Below are 18,158 nucleotides of genomic sequence, written 5' to 3'. Positions count from 1 at the left end.
CTGTAAGACAGATCTGGCTGAGAGTCGGCTGGGCAGAAACTGGCAGTGAAACACACATTCAACCAAGAGTTTTTATTATAAAATTAACAAATACACTTTAATATAAACATGTATGAACAATGAACAAATACACTATGATATTAACATTTATTAACAACACACTGATTCTTCATTTGTGATCATGTATTAGTTATGATTTTCATAACATTTTCATATATATTTACACCATTGTCTATAAATGTAATGATTAACAATTAGTGTCAGAACGGCTGATTCTTGATCTTTTTTATGATATTTTTATATAATAAAGTTTTTAATCTCCTGTAAATGATCAGTTTGTCTGCGCTGCTTCACTAAAGCAGAAGTGAAAGTGTTCCAGTCCAGATCATGTAACCAATCAGAGAGAGAGACTGAAAAGCCCATTTGCATTGTCAGGGTGGAGTGATTGTGATCCTCTCAGAATAGAGCAGCTCTGTCTCCAGAGACCATGTTCAAACCCCAAGAGCTTTATTTGACATTTACTGCTACATCAACCTTCTGAAAAGCACCTGCATCTTCATCTGTTAGTTGAATGATGTTGTCAGACACAAAGTGAACTTGTTGAGAAGCTTTATTGAATGTTGCAGCAAACACAGCAGATTGAAGGATCACACACACACACACACACACACACACACACACACACACACACTCACACACACACACACACACACACACACACACACACACACACACTCAGTTTCAGTATTGAGTTGTATATCACTACAGCTGCAGCACTAGACTCATGTGAATCCTGCCTGACACAGGACACTCAGATACGGCTCATCTTCAGGAGAGAAACATCAGCACTCAGAGCTCTTGTGGAACGAGACCTCATGAGGAGCTCCATCATGTGTTACTCTGCAGACGTACAGCTCTCCCTCTTCCCAGCGTGCTTTGCTGAGGGTCAGGACGCTACTGCGGCTGTAGCGGCCGTCCTGCTGGCTCTCTGCGCTGGTCAGAACCCCCTCGGTGACCTCTGACCCGTCCAGTGTCCAGCTCACCAGCGCCCCCTGTGGAGAGTAAGAGCTGAGCAGGCAGAGCAGTGCGGCTGAGTCTCCAGAGATCTGCAGAGAAGAGGGCGGCAGCAGAGACACTGAGGGCTTCACTGTGGGACCAGCTGCAGGAGACAAACACAACACATTCACACACACACACACACACAACACACTGCACGGCACATTCACAGCAGAGGAGTAATGCTGGTCTAGTTTTAGGTTAAATCATTATAAAACAATATCAGTAACACTTTATTTAAAGCTTTCATACATATTGCATTATAAAAGTAGTTTAATGCATTAATTATGCACTGCTATATACATTAAAATGCATGTATGATCTCATCAATAGGTGTAACAGCAGTTATAACACATATTATCTATTATCAGGCCGATCTGACTGCTTTAATTCCAGCAATTATTCACTCTGAACATAAATATCTTAAATTTTGAGATATTCTCCTGAACTGAAAATGTAACTCAATTTCAGAGTTAAAACACAATTGAATCATACAGAATGAACAAAACACTGAATTATAAGCACAACATGAGCAAAAGAGATTCAGTATCATTGACTGAACTACAGAAAGCAGCAACATTTACATTCTGATGTCAAATCTCTTTTTTCCATGTATGATTTCTACAATAAAAGATGAACTAAATATGAACTCAGTGTAGAAATAAATGAAGGAAAAACAAACCTGTAATAAACTGAATAAACTCATAGTGAGACACAGTGTGTCTTATTCTTATAATAATATCATTATTTTAGATTCAGTTATTATACAACAATATCAGTAGCACTTTATTTAAAGCCTTCATAAATATTGCATTATAAAAGTATTTTAATGCTTTAATTAAGCATTGTTTTACACATTATAATGCATGTATGATCTCATCAATAATTGTTACTACAGTTATAACACATTATAATATTATTCAATTCAATTCTAATTTATTTGTATAGTGCTTTTCACAATACATATTGTTTCAAAGCAGCTTTACAGAAAGTGCTTTTCAGAAATGTACATAGAAAAATACAGTTAGTTAAACATGTATTAATTTATGGCATCACATATCGCCAGCGTTGAGTCGTCATTATTAGAATAATTATCTATTCATAGTTACATTATTATTACATAATGCATTAAAACACAAGACAAACAACCAATTTCAGATGTAACAAGGAATTTGCAAATATTATAATGCATATTTATATATATATATATATATATATTTTTTTTTTTTTTTTTTTGAAATGAATAATGCTATTCTTATAATAATATCATTGTTTTAGATTAAATAATTATAACATTACATTATAACATACGATATTGATACCTTTATAATGCATTATACAGAAAGGCTTTAACCCCTTCAGACCTGAATTATGTTTTAGGTTTCTGAAAAATATAAAAGTACATTTTCTCAGCTCATGAGGCATCTATAAATGAGACCAAATAAAAAAAAATAAAAAAATGTTTGGCTTTAATTGTAATTTTTTTTGTCCATTTCAATGGACGTCACGTCAAAACAGGTGTACTTCACAAAAATGTACCAACATAAAATTAAATAATAAACATAAAAATTGTTAGTATATACTTAAAGCTTTTTCTCAAGGTCAAAAACTTTCCAACAGTATACCATTTCAACTATAATTTTGAGGTTTTTGTTTTACAGATTGCACATTGTTTGTAACAAACTAAATATCTTAGAATCAATCAATATGGTCATGTTAGAGTCATTTTCTTTGCGCATCTTTCTTTTTTTAGATCAAAAACTTGAACATTACAACATTTCAACTTTAATTGTAAGGTTTTTGCTTTATAGATCGCACATTTGTTTATTCATAACAAAATAAACCTAGGAATCAATCAACGCATTCACGTTAGAGTAATTTACTGTGTGCATCTTTGAAACAATTTCTCTGTTAACGATTTTTTTGTATTTCTACAGTACATTATGGCAGCACGGTTGCCATGCATGATGCATGTATTTCGATTTCCAGTAACTGTACTGTAATTCACTTTACAGTACACAAGATCAGTACTGTAAACTACCAAATAGTACTTTACTGTATTTGTACTGTATTTCATCATTTGATCTGCTTTTGCTGTAATTAATTATACGGTATTGTACTGTAATATCTATATTGATACATTATTACTGATAAATATTATTATAATTTTCAAAATAATTACTAATAATGATAATATTATATCATAATAATATAATATGTAGTTATTAGGACATATAGGCTATAGTGGGAAAAAATATGGAAATCAATGGCTGTACTGTCAACTGTCTAGTTCAGACATTCTTCAAAATATCTTCTTTTGTGTTCAGCAGAATAAAGAAACTCATATAGATTTGGATCAACATGAGGATGAGTAAGTGATGACAAATATAATTTTTTGGTGTACTATACCTATAAAGGGATAGTTCACCCAAAAATTTAAATTGGCCCATGATTTACTCACCCTCAATCCATCCTAGGTGTATATGACATTGTTCTTCTTTCAGACGAATACAATCGGAGTTATATTAAAATATGTCCTGGCTTCCAAGCTTTATAATAGCAGTAAATGGTTGTTTCTGTGTTGAAAGTCCATAAAAGTGCATCCATCCATGATAAAAGTGCTCCATGCGGCTCTTGGGGGTAAATAAAGGCCTTCTGAAGCGAATCGATGCGTTTGTGTAAGAAAAATAATTCATTTTCAAGTTACGCTTTAGATTTATGTCAAATCTGTATGTTTCGTTTGGCCGGAAGCTAGTCATTTTACTTTATAAAGTTTATACGGATATTTTTCTTACATCTCCATCTTCCTCATCATCACTCCACATAAAGTCAACATCTGAGATACTTCCATCAGCTATATGTTCAAGCACTTCAAGAACTATATATTCTGCATATGAAAAAGTTTAAAAAATGTATCGGTACTGTGATATAGATTTTTTATATAAGAAATTTCAATCAGCATTACTGGACTTCAATTACTGGAATGTGATTTCAGTAACAGGCTTTTGAACCCACTGTCCATTCTAATGGACAGACACATTTGAAAAAATCCTGATTTAAAATTTGAAATTCTACAATCGATTTTTAACTTTAATTAATAAGTTCAATCTTTCTATTTTACATACAAACTATGAAATACTGACAAACATATCAAAAAATTAAAATAAAACCCTAGAAAATGTTGCTTGCTTCTGTGTTTGGAGTGAAGTGCTGACATGCTTCTCTTCAAAGTAGTGTTTTTTTTTATAATTACTACATGCAGAGCTTTACTGCCATTTGATTGGATGACAAGCGTCCAATCTAATGGACTGCAGGCTTTAAACTAGGTGAAATGCTTCAGAAGTAAAAAAAAGGGGGGTTGACATGTGATGTCCATTGTAATGGACGCAGGGTCTGAATGGGTTAAGTAAAGTGTCATCACAATATCTAATAATCATTATTATTAATAAATGTTGTTCTTTTTTCAACTGTAAAACACTTTCTGAAATAATAAAAAAAAATTAAATATGTAATTAAATAAACTTACATTTGATCACCAGTTTAGTTCCTCCACCGAATGTGTACCACAGTGATACAATCTAATGAAACGCTCGTACAAAAACCTCTATTCCACTCGAGTGAACACACACTCCAGCAGAGAGAGAGAAACAACACTTCAACACACTGATATTAGAAGATCCTCAGCTCTTCTCAACACTCACTCATTCAGATTTGACTAAATGCTTTCTGATATAACACTGTTTAAAGAAATATATTTGATGAGCTGTGACCTCTGAGGTGACCTTTGACCTCTTTGATCATGGATGATGTTGTGGAGTTTCTCATAATGATGCTTCTGTTCTTCATATGCAGATCAATCATCATGATTCACAGAAAAACCTGCAGCTTCAGACTTCAATCTTCAGTGAAAATCTCTTCAAATAATGAGTTTATTGAATATTAGAGCCAAAGTCAATAGAAAGTGTCAACAATGAAAATATAAAAGGTATTTTGCATGTTCTCCACAGTCAAGCATGTTTTCATATTCAAGGTCTGTTCTAAAAGTATCTGGACTGGTTATGAATCTCCACACAAGATCATGAAACGTGAACAAGCTCTAATATGTCTCCATCTTTAACAGCCTGTTTCTTCTCCATTTGATGATTTCAGACACACATGAGGCTTCATGATAGATGGAGTGACACCATGAACTCTGATTAGAGATTCACAATCAGTCCTGATACTTTCTGAACAGACTCATGATTCATGATCTTACTTTAGTGATGGTACACTTCAACAGCTTGTGGAGTTCTGGGTCGGATGGGAGCTTCCCTCATGTGGCCTGAAGGTTGAAGTGGTCCGTGCAAATCATCCACGATCATCAACATGTTTTCACATCCTACATTTACCTGGTCACTACAGTACATTTAATGATAATTTAATAACCTGTGTTTAATAACCTGTCACCCTACGTTTCAACTATTGGCCGACGCTGGTCATTTGTGATACGTGGTGACGTACAACACAGACGCGCTGCGCTTAAACACTACGTGCAAAGACCCGAGGCCCAGAGAGAAGGAAATGAAAAGTGGAATAAAGTTGTTATTTTTGTTTGTTTTTGCGCACAAAAAGTATTCTCGTCGCTTTATAAACTTAAGATCGAGCCACTGGAGTCACTTGGACTATATTAACGATGTCTTTAATACATTTTCTGGGCCAGCAAGTTTCAGTCCCTTAGAAGCCTATGGAGGAGTGAGACAGCTCTCAGATTTAATCAGAAATATCTTAATTTGTGTTCCGAAGATGAACGGGTGAGTAATTACTGACAGAATTTTCATTTTTGGGTGAACTATCCCTTTAAGGCCTACTTCTGGCTTATTTAAAATCCTGTCAGGAAAAGACAGGAAAGAATGTCTATTTGTTTTGTCAAGACAAAAATAAATGATTGCAAAAACACAATATTTTGATGAATTATGTTAGGTGTAGGTTATACTTACTGATTGCTTTTTTCACATTTTTCATCTTTATTGGAGTCATCTTTTGTGTTTTTTTGCCGCCGAATCGAAGGTGTTGTGTTTTTCCACTCCGAAAACCACAGTGTGGTGGTACATCTCTCGAGATACTTGCAATGTGGCACTGAAATATCTTATTTTTCATAACATTTTAATCAGAGATACGTTGTGCAATATCCCGATATTGTGTTGTCGTCTTGTTCGGTGAGTGATTTGTTGTCCACTTTGCTTTATCGTCGTTGGCTCGCCTCGTGGTAGTCTGACTTTGAGTGATGTCCGGTTTGTAAACGAATCATTCTTTCGAACCGAGTCTTATTAGTGAACCGGGCGAACTAGTTCATCAAATCGGACTGGAACAGTTCGGTTCGGTTCCTAGTCAGCCCTAATTCTCAAGTTACACATTTATTTCAGACAGACTTTAGATACTAAGAACTGATGAGCTGAATATACATGTGAATTGTTTTAGTTAATAAAAATGTCAAAGTAATGTGTAATAAATGTATTTAACAAACTTATGTAGGCCATTTAACAGAAACGTAGCCTACACTGTAAAAAAGAATACATTGATTTTATTGATATCTAATTAATAAAAATGAGGCAACAGATTACAAGCAATATTATTAATTAAATTTAACAAATTAGAATTGAGTAATAATTAATCAAATTAATTCCTTAAAAGGTAACCATTTAAAATGAGTAAAATTTACAAAATATATTTTATTGCCAACATTGAAGACACCTGGTGTTAACAAGCAGAATCACTGAAGGAGAAAACCATAATTAAAGTCACCATTGTGGAGATCAGTGTGTGTTTTAGTTGGGCTCTTGACCCTTATATTATTAACTTTAAGATTTGTTTGGCTGCTGTACATGAGTTATAACAGCCAGATGAACAAAGAGAAAAGGTGATCTGATGGTGTTGGTTGTGTTTTAACATAATCATTATTTCACAATCATTTAACCTGAATCACTGAACTCACCGAGAGTCCAATTTATGAGTTTGGTTTACTTTATTAATTATAACAGCACTGGCCTTTTATTTCAACCCCTGATTTCAACATTTCTGAAGAAAGTTGCTGCCAGAAAATATGACTAGTTTAATTTAGTCCTAATATGTTTTGCTTTGGATAAAAACGTCTTTTAAAAGACTAAAAGTAAACTCAGAGAAAGAGTAGACATTATGATTTTTATATTATGATAATATGAATATTATGATTATTACCAACATTGTAAATTGTAACAATAGCGGGTTGAAAATATGCAAACTTGCCTGTGATTGGGTTCAGTGTTTGGAAGGAAGACGGGGTCGGCATGACTGGGACTCTACGTTTTATTGTAAAAGTCTCCATCAAGACACAAAACAAAAGGCGCGCACACAGCGCATTACTTTGTTGCCAGAGTTCTCCAGTGAGTAAAAGTCACTTTTTTTTTTTTTTATGAAGCTGTTTTGAAACAATTTGTATTGTGAAAAATATATGGTTTTACTGTAGTAAAACTGTACCAAACATGTTATATCTTTTTTAAACCATGGGTGAAATATATTAATATTGTTGTAATGTGGTGTTGGAAAAGTGACAGCTGCCTCTGGTATAGTCCGCTAGAATAACTATGAGCAAAATGCCAGTGAATCGCTGGCGTACCAGTAAGCAGACAACTTTGCCACCGGTGGTCCGCCAGTGGTCTGCTGGACTTATGTTTGCTGCACCTGTAGACTATTTTTTCAGGCATGAATATTTTCATTGAGGATTTCTATAAAATACTGTGTAAAAAAAATGTGTTTCACCCCTTGTTTACATGATGTAATATTTAGTAAAGCAAAGGACATTTTGAAATGTGCTATGGACACTCATGATGTAGATGGCACATGTTGTTTTATAGGTTATATAATGTACCTTATAACTCATTGATCACAGAAAACATAAAAACTTTAATTTGGAAAGAAAAAATAATAATAGAAATGTGTATATATATATAGGCTAATTAATTAAAAATCGTTGTTTTGTTTATTTAGAGTTTTGCATTAGAAGTATGGCATTTGTTTTAAAGTTATGTTATTGTCTGTAATATGTATAAAAATGTCAATAAAACTGTTCCAAATGAATACATATTTTGTATAGATGTTTGAAATAAATAATAGGTATATATTTTTTTTCATTGTATATTTACATGTTTTTTTTTTAAGTATTATATGTTATAATTTAATCCACTAGATGGTGCTGCATCCTTTTTTGTGAAAGAGAATGTCTTTCGGTTTTGACCGGAATGGAAGCCATTTTGTCTACTTTCTGGAAAGGTAAGATATGCATTTTAACTGCTCTGTGTAAAATCTTAATCATCTTTATCATTTTTAGGCCCGTGTTTATTTTTTATTTTTGTCTGTTTGGATTAGGGATGGAGAAATGAAGCCTCATGAATCACTGAGGCTTTCCCAAGCCGGTAATCCATCGACCGGAAGTTGAAGCCGACCGGGCGCCGCCATCTTGTAGCAGAACTTCACCTGCTGTTAGCATTCCATTGACTCCCATTCATTTTGGCATCACCTTGACAGCGAATAACTTTACATCTGAGGCGTTTAAAGACTCCATTTGTCCATTATTTATTTCTAAAGAAACACGACAATGTATAAAGGGCTCCATTACCTTCTATGTTACATTATGGCCCCGTAGAAACAGTTTTTGTAAAAATAGGCTAACTATTGCATCATAACCACTCGACTCTCTGTCGCACAGTAGAGAGATTACCATACAGACAGGAGGAGAAGCTCGCAGGCAATCGGGGGGACGTCAAGGGCATTGCATTTTAAAATAAATACTATACAAAATAATTAATCAGAATACTTACTCCTGCTCACTCACACCAAAGAACTCTTTGCTCAAGCTCGCCGTCCCTGCAAGATTAACGTTGGCAGTTTGCACGCACAGCTACTAGAAGATTTACATCTGTCAGACAGGTTGCTCACGTCATCAAGCTTAGTTTGAGTCGGTTTGAGTCTGCGCGTCAGGAGCGGAAGTGCTAAAAAATCGCTGAAAATGGGCTTTACTTGTCTCAATTGAGTTCCAATGAGATGGCTCTGTCCACTTCTTTTACTGTCTATGGGCTTTCCCCTGACTGTTCCAGGAAAAGATTCAGCTTTGAGAGTGTCGAGAACCAGTCGAGAACAGCGCCATCTGGTGCTTATTTAAAATAAAGCAGCCAGAAGCCTGTGTTAGAAGCTCTGGCAGATGAAGCAACCACAACACACTCCATAGATTCAATGTTATGTGAACAAATAATAGCCTTACATATTTGTGTTTGATTTGTTCATTAAATAAATTAATTTTCTCTCCTCACAAACCCATCAGCCAGACTGAGCCAACAATGACTTGTTAAATAAGATCTGGGGTTCGAGCCTTCTGACACCCAAAGCGAAACGCACACGTGATTGGACAGAAAGTGAGGCTTCATTTGTTGTCGATCACGTGACTCTAGTAAACCAATGCACATTCACTAGAAATTGTGTCGCATGTGCACATCGAAGATTCAGTTTCATACGTAACATCACTAGTCTATGGCCTTCAGCCCGCCGAATCCTCTTCCATCACCTGCAATCAAGATATCAAGATTAACGTTCAGCTAAGTCCATCATCCAGTTCTGATTCTCTGATACTCACCAGTCTCCTCTGCCGTTCCACTCTTGCCTCTGTTCAATAACCCATATTAAAATTTACTACCTGTCTGCTTCTCTCTGTATCGTGACCGGAGCATTCTGTCATTTACGCTTCTTTGAGAGTGACTTGAACATAAATAATTATAATATTTAAAAAAGTTTTGTGAAGCCTGAAGACTACAGATTTTATTGAAAGAAGTGTTAATTTTATGGTAAATATTAATTAATAATATTGTGGCTGTATCTTTATAACATCCTGTCCAGCTTTGGGATAATATTAAGATTTTAAATGCCTGTTACTGGTAGCAATTATTAATATAATCAACAAGTAAAATACATTTTGTTCCCTTCATCCTGTCATTATATATTTAGAACAATAATATCTTAGTAAAAAACCTAATAATGACAAACTATATATTATTTGAAAGCTTACAATCTCTAGTTTTCATATTTGGTTAAATATTTTCATATATATAAAAAAATACAGAGTAGTAATTTATCAATTTGCAACAAGATTATTTCATATTCATTAGGCGTTTAGGCCTTTATTTTAAAATAGCAATAAACATGAAAAATCATGAAAGATTGGTAGAAACCACCCATACTACTTCTGAATAGGATGTCTACTAGGGTTGGGCGATATGCTCCATTTTCATATCGTCCTATCGTCAGCCTGTGAGATCGGCGATACACGATATTATCGTGAGGGGGGCGGGGCTTACTTATTTAATTATTAACTTGCTTATTTACTCATCAATTTGCTTGTTTTATTACTTTGTTTTAAATGAGAATCTTTTTCTATTTTGCTAGCAAAGGTGGAGTACTTATTAATAGGCTAAATCAGGTTATTTCCTGGTATAGTGAGTGAGGTAAAAAAAAGATCCTAATCATTCTTGTATCTGACTCGGAGTATTTCAACATGTCAGCGGGAAATTTACGGACACACAGTATCCTCTCATGCCGTTAGATGCAGAATTTTGACTGTAGGCTACTTCTGCACGAGATGTGAACACGTTTTAATTTCTTGGGTCAAGAAAGAGTCGGAGTCTGCGATATGTCCTCCTACCAGTGCTCTCTCTGTCTGGATGCACTTCACTTATGCGCACCGCACTTCAATAAGCCCAAATAACGCGGGTTTTAAATGCCGGGAGAAATCAGAGGCAAAAATCTAAAAGTCGATCGGTTATATTTAAACTTATGACTTGACTCTGATAAAGGAAAACGGGTTAATGCGTTTACATGACCACATGCATTGTCTGTTTATTCAGCAGAATCGAGTTAATAACGTGCATGTAAACGCTCTCATTCCCTTAAAATGAAAGCAGAAACGGACTGAGCTTTCGCTGCATTAACGGCGCGTTCTCTCAGAGACTACGATGGATATAACGGTAGGCTACAGCAATCTTAATTTACTGGCTTAATATTTCTCTTGTGGACTTACATTATTGACAGTGAAAAAATTTGAAGAATATTTCTTGTTAAACAAGTTTGAAGTTGCTTGTGATTTTCACAGATGGCAGAGTTTCACAGATGCTTCGTGAACTAAAGACTTTTATTAGGCCTAGGCGGCCTATATAATTTTATTGATATTATTATTATAATTAATATTTTGTAATTGTATTGTTTTTAGTGTTATTAGTGTCATTAAATATTTTGTTAATGTGCTATGGAAACAAAATACTGACGAACAATGATGCCGCGCATCTTCATCTTGGCTCTGTATAAGAATATGCGTCTGTTAAAACAAGAACAAGCTCTTGACAATTTGTGAATGGATCACCTTGCAATTAAATTTCGTTGTTGGATGTAGTTTTTTTAGTCTGTTTTAAAAACATTTTCTTTGAGGAGTCCTCATACGCGCAAGTGATGTCGCAAGTGCTTATGTGGTGATGTCGTTATGAATTTGGGCAAGGCAAATATAATTGTAGTTCCTAATTAATTTAATAACTATACTAGCTTCATAATAATAATAATAATAATTTAATACATTAATGGGAAAACGAGCCAATTATGGAATTGATATCGTCAAAGGCATCTGCCATCGGCGATATCTCTGACTATCGTCGATACACGATACTATCGTCTATTGGCACAACCCTAATGTCTACTTCATAAATTGTATGAAAATTATGGAAATACATGGTTCAGATCACTCAAAACCAGAGCCATAGAGAGAAAGAGTTGCGACACTCTTTGATGTCGCCGCTATGGCTGTCACGTGGTTCATGTAAGCCCCAATAGTTCTAAAACATACGCTGGCTGTCATGCTCTTCTATGGGACAGACAGCAGCGATTGCATTATTGAACGGTAAATATAAAATAAAACACACACCCAAGTACTTTTTCAGCTGTTATTGCATTATTGCATTTTGTTAAAGTCAGTTTTGCATTTGGAGATAAGTTTTAGGCTATATTTTTGGAGGGAAAAGCTTAGTGTTATATTTTTTATTAAACAATGACAGACAACAAAAATGTGTGCTTGTGTGGGTGTGTGTGTGAACAAGAAAAACAAAAACCAGGGGCAGGTGATCCACAGGACTGGTGATCCCATAACAATCCTAGAGGTCCAGCATTGTTCTCACAAGCCACTTCACTCAAGACAATAAAACATAATGAAAAGTTAGTATATCCCAAAAATTTAATTAAATAAAAGTTGCTATAAAGGTGGTAGTGATTCATTACCGAACTCTTACTGTCACAGCTGACGAAGTCGCACTAGCTAGCAGGCAGTGCTTGAAAATTGGTTGAAACAACCAACATAAAATATAAATAATTACGCTGTGCATATACAAATGAAGACCAGTATAAGCATCGCAAAGGACCTCTGATACAACATAGACAGTTGACAAATCAAAAGAGGTCGATATTTCAGCAACTTAACTCTGGAACAACTCGACGCGCAGCAATGTAAGTGAATGGTGTCCAACGCCAAAATGACAGTGTTTAGAACTATTCCGATCTTCAAATCCCGGAAGTAGGCGGTTAAAAGCGCCGCCATTATTTACAACGGAGGTCTATGGGAGTGTCGCAACTCTTTCTCTCTATGGCTCTGCTCAAAACATATATGAAAATGGAGGCGCCCTTATATGGTCAGTAAGGAAGCTAGACTGTCCATCTAGTGAAAAAGTTTGGTACTGCGCCCAAATAAAATCTTACAGAAAGCTTTTTTTTCTTTTTTTAACATTGTACATTTTCATAAACTCAAACTTATATAACTTTTTTCCTGTTTCACTTTCATAATTTATTTCACTTCTACAATAATCTGGCAAATGTCTTCTTTAAAACAAGACCAAAGGTCTATATTCCAAAGCATTCTTGCATTACAACCATTTAAGTATGGATAGTGATTTTCATGTCTATGCGGAAATAATATAATGATTAAGTAATAAAATGAAAACTCAGAAGTGGTTTGTTATAATAATCAACATTTATTAACTTTTTTTTAAAGTTACGTTGATAACAATGTCTATTAAAAGCCTTAAATGTGACCAACAGGTTACACAGAACAGAGTTTACAGGTTATACAGAAGGTTATACAGGTTATACAACAGGTTATACAGAAGGTCATACAGGTTATACAACAGGTTATACAGAACAGAACTTATCTTTAGATAATATTTTTGGTAACATTTTACAATGAGGTTTCATTAATTGATGTTGGTTAATTTATTAACTAACAATGAGCAATACATTTATTACAGTATTTATTAATAATCTAACGATAGGTCATAACAATTATATTGTAAGCTCGGAACCATTAAATAATATTAACAACTTTTGGTAACTTTTGATTTTAATGATGTATTAGGGTTAGGGTTAGTGATGTATTATGTAAAATGTAGCCTAAATGTAATAATGTAATAACTATTTTATAATGTAAATTTAAAAATGTAACTGTAGTAAATTAAATCAACTGAGAATAATAATAGATTTACAAGTACTTTTTATTGTTAGTAATGTTAACAACTACAACTATTGTAAAGTATTACCGATTTGTTTAAATCATGGTAAGTTATTAGAAAGCGGCACAGATTGGCAAGCATAAGAGTCCATTATATGTAATTAAAATCAATAGCAGAAAACAATATCAGAACAAACTCACTTAAAGCAGAACTATAACAGCTGTGTGTTGTGCTTTCCATTAATATTTGCATAGAGTACTTGTCTAAATAGAAACACACTATGGAAAAGTAAAAAGAAGTACCACTAAAACCCAAACAGAAATGCATAAGCCAACTCTATAAGTAAAATTCCACTAAATACCGATACTCGAAAATATGTTGTCCAGTTCCCCACACTAAACAAGATTTCAGATTTGGAGTGATGACAGGAATGGTTGTTGTGTTTGTCTTTTCTCATATTTTCTAAAAAGCAAGAGAGATACACAGTTGTTTAAATCCCGATACCCTAAACTATTTAAACAAACAAAACGTACTTGGTTACTTACGTAACCTCGGTTCCCTTAGAGATAAGGGAACGAGTACTGCGTTGAAAACGCTGTGGGAAAACTCCTTTTCTCGAGAATATTGAAGCCTTTATTTTAAAACGCATTGCTGCAGCACATGCGAGAGCTAGAAGCTCGCGTGAGCGTGCTGATTGGCTTGTGCAAAGCAACTGCACGAACCAATGGCGGAACAGCAGAGGAGCGCGGACCAATCGGGGCACTTGGCACTCTGCCAGAGTCAAGCGCGCGAAACCGCACGTGACAGAAGAGTATAAATACACAGAGAATCCGCCATTTGACAGGTTTAAATCGACTGAAGCGAAAAGACACCTGCCATAAGAGACAATAGCACGGCAAGGCAACGCAGTACTCGTTCCCTTATCTCTAAGGGAACCGAGGTTACGTAAGTAACCAAGTACGTTCCCTTACGAGAACGTTCTCTCGTACTGCGTTGAAAACGCTGTGGGAACACTATTTAAAACGCTGTGCTTGTCGTCTTTGGCCAATCTGACTCACCGAGAGCTCCAGGAAGTACAGAATAGCCTAGGATAAAGAGACCGAATTTTCGGGCCCTTAGATATCCAAAAAAGATAAAGCTGGGCCAAGGGCCAGTCTTAAGAATCCCACAACTCGAGATGACAACCAGTGTCTGAGTCAAAAACTAGTCTGGGTCCACAGAGCCAGCGTTAGGTAGAGACTACTCATACCTATAAGGCAGGTACCATAGAGGTTTAAGATGCGGACGGAACAGACCAGCCGGCCGCCGCATAACGTCCTACATAGGCATTTTCATAACTAGTCTGGATCCATAGAGCCAGGGCCTAGCTAGAGAGAATTCGTACCTGCGGAGCAGGGACTTTTGGGTTGTAACGTTTCACAAATGTGGACGAAACAGACTAGCCGGTCATCGCACAAATGTGACAGAAGGAATGTCAAAACTAGCCTGGGTCCGCAGAGCCAGAGCTTAGATAGAGAGAACTCGTGCCTGCAGAGCAAGAACTTCCAGGTTGTAAAATCTCACAAATGTGGACGGGACGGACCATCCGGCCGCCGCACAAATGTCCTCGATAGGAACACCACTTGACCAGGCCCACGAAGAGGCGACGCCTCTCGTGGAGTGAGCTCTAACACCTATGGGACATGTAAGGCCCAGTGAGGTGTAGGCCAGAGCAATGCCATCCACTATCCACCTGGACAGCGTGAGCTTCGTGACAGGAAGACCTTTGGTTCGGCCCCCGAAGCAAACAAAAAGCTGTTCAGACTGTCTGAAAGAGGCTGAACGCTCTAAATAAATCCTCAAAGCTCTGACAGGGCAGAGTGTGAGAACATCACTGAACTCTTCTGAGGTGGGAAGAGCTGACAGAGAAATAACCTGGGCTCTGAACGGAGTTGAGAGCACCTTAGGAATATATCCATGTCTTGGCCTAAGGATGACCTTAGAGTCATTGGGGCCGAATTCCAGACAGGAAGCGCTAGTAGAGAGCGCCTGTAAGTCACTTACTCTCTTGACTGACGCCAGTGCCAACAGCAGGGCGGTTTTCAGGGAGAGAGGTTTTAGGTCGGCTGACTGAAGTGGTTCAAAGGGAGGTCCCTTAAGAGCCCGCAGAACCAAAGAAAGGTCCCATGCTGGGACAGATGGCGGCCGAGGCGGGTTAAGCCTTCTGGCGCCCTTAAGGAAGCGAACTATAAGGTCGCATTTTCCTAAGGAGGCTCCGGCTTCCAATACATGCTGTGCAGCAATGGCTGCTACGTATACCTTGAGAGTGGAGGGGGAGTGACCCGCATCCAGCATCTCCTGGAGAAAGGATAGCACTCTTGGAATTTCACAAGTGTGTGGGTCGAGGTTTCGAGCTAAACACCAGCTGGAAAACACTGACCATTTATGGTGGTAGAGGCGTCTGGTAGACGGAGCTCTAGCTTCCCTGATCGTGTTCAGGACGCCCTCTGGGAGGTCCTGGGGTACCCGTTGAGTGGCCAAGCGTGTAGGGCCCACAAATCGGGACGGGGATGCCATATAGTCCTGCTGGCCTGAGCAAGGGTCTGTCACAGACAGCCGTATCAGCTCCGGGAACCAAGACTGGGTTCGCCATAGAGGAGCTATCAGGAGCACTGCGCATTTCGTGTCTCTGATCCGTTCGATGACCTGAGGGAGCATCGAGACCGGAGGAAAAGCATAGAGGGGAAGGCTGGGCCAGTCGTGGGCCAACGCATCCCTGCTCTTTGAAAAGAAGATTGGGCAGTGACGATTGTCTTCTGAGGCAAAGAGATCTACTTCTGCCTTCCCGAAGACCTCCCAAAGTAGGAGAATCGTCTGAGGGTGGAGAGACCATTCCTCTGGGGGAACCCTGCCCCGAGAGAGCATGTCTGCTCCTGTGTTCAACGTGCCCGGCACGTGAGCTGCCCTGAGCGAGCGCAGATTGGTGTGAGCCCATAACAGTAGCTGGGTGGCTATGGCAAGCAGGTTGCGGGACCTGAGGCCGCCCTGGCGATTTATGTAAGATACCACTGACATGTTGTCCGTCCGGACCAATACGTGGTGTCCAGCCAGGTATGGGAGGAATGTTTTCAGGGCCAGAAAAACTGCCCTCATTTCGAGGCAGTTGATGTGTAGGCGTTTCTCCGAGCTCGACCAGAGGCCGGAGGCAGGCCTGCCCTCGTACAGGGCTCCCCAACCTAAGTTGGAAGCGTCTGTTGAAATCATCCTCCTCTTGGAGACCACCCCCAAACTCACGCCCTGCTGAAACCAGCTGGCGTTCGTCCAAGGGGCCAGGGCTTGAACACAGCGCTGATCCACCTTGATAATCAATCGGCCTGAGTGCCAGGCGTGGGGTGGCACCCGAGGTGCTAGCCATAGCTGAAGAGGACGCATGCGCAGTAGGCCTAGTTGGAGTACTGATGATGCTGAGGCCATAAGGCCAAGGATCCTCTGAAACGCTCTGAGGGGTGCATGAGAGCCCTCCGTGAACGATGCGGCGAGCCGCTGAATCGATAGAGCACGGGCCGGGGAGGGCCATGCTCTCATAAGAACGGAGTCGAATACTGTCCCCAGGAACATGATACGTTGGCTGGGTGACAGAATACTCTTTGAAAAATTCACCCTGAGCCCTAGACATTCTAGATGGCTGAGGAGCCAGGCTTTGTGAGTATGTGACTCCGCCTCTGACTGAGTCAGAATGAGCCAGTCGTCGAGGTAGTTTAGAATGCGCATTCCCCGCTGTCTCAGGGGGGAGAGAGCTGCATCCATGCACTTCGTGAATGTACGAGGTGCCAGTGCCAGTCCAAACGGTAGAACCGTGTACTGGTATGTCTGCCCCTCGAAGGCGAATCTCAAGAATGGCCTGTGGTGGGGATTCACTTGAATGTGAAAGTAAGCGTCTTTCAGATCTACTGAGAAAAACCAGTCGCCTGGGCGAATTTGCGCCAGTATATGTCTGGTCGTGAGCATCCTGAACGGCCGTGACATGAGAGCCTTGTTCAGATGTCTGAGATCTAAAATGGGCCTCAGGCCGCCGTCTTTCTTCGGAACGAGAAAGTAACGGCTGTAAAAGCCTGACTCGCTTAGAGAAGGGGGAACCCTCTCGATAGCCCCTTTTGCTAGCAGACTTAATACTTCGGTGCGGAGGACATGACACAGTGTGCTGCTGACCGAGGTTTGAACCACAGCGCGAAAGCGCGGGGGTCTGCGTGCAAACTGAAGCGAGTAGCCGTGCTTTATGATGTTTATCACCCATTCTGAAACTCCTGGGATAGCCTGCCAGGCTAGGGCCCGAAGAGCCAGAGGCATCATCATATCTGGAACGCCCAGAGACGGGGGCTCGAACTGATATGAAGTCAGGGGAGAAATTTTGCTCGTTTTGTGCTCTGTGTGGGTCGCTGTTAAAACAGCGTTTGGGTGCAGGGGTGCGTAACACGTAACGGGCCCATTGTCTGCATACACAACTGCTCCAGCCGCCTGAACTGAAGAGGGAGCTGTGAGAAGCACTCGAGCGATCTTCGGGGCTGGTCCGGCTGCGGCGGGACA

General features: G+C 38.6%; 1 gene segment (V, D, J or C); it reads right to left on the bottom strand.

The window, feature by feature from the left end:
* The window catches only part of LOC308684204 (Ig kappa chain V-III region MOPC 63-like), a 640,679-nt gene that overhangs the window by 251,838 nt on the left and 370,683 nt on the right, over positions 1 to 18,158 (bottom strand). Inside the window, exon 3 of the V gene segment in view lies at positions 4,583 to 4,634.

This window comes from Scardinius erythrophthalmus, assembly GCF_964197995.2.
Source record: "Scardinius erythrophthalmus genome assembly, chromosome: 24".
Classification (NCBI taxonomy): Eukaryota; Metazoa; Chordata; class Actinopteri; order Cypriniformes; family Leuciscidae; genus Scardinius; species Scardinius erythrophthalmus.
The sequence above is the reverse complement of the archived record's forward strand: the minus strand, read 5'-3'. Positions and strand labels throughout refer to the sequence as shown.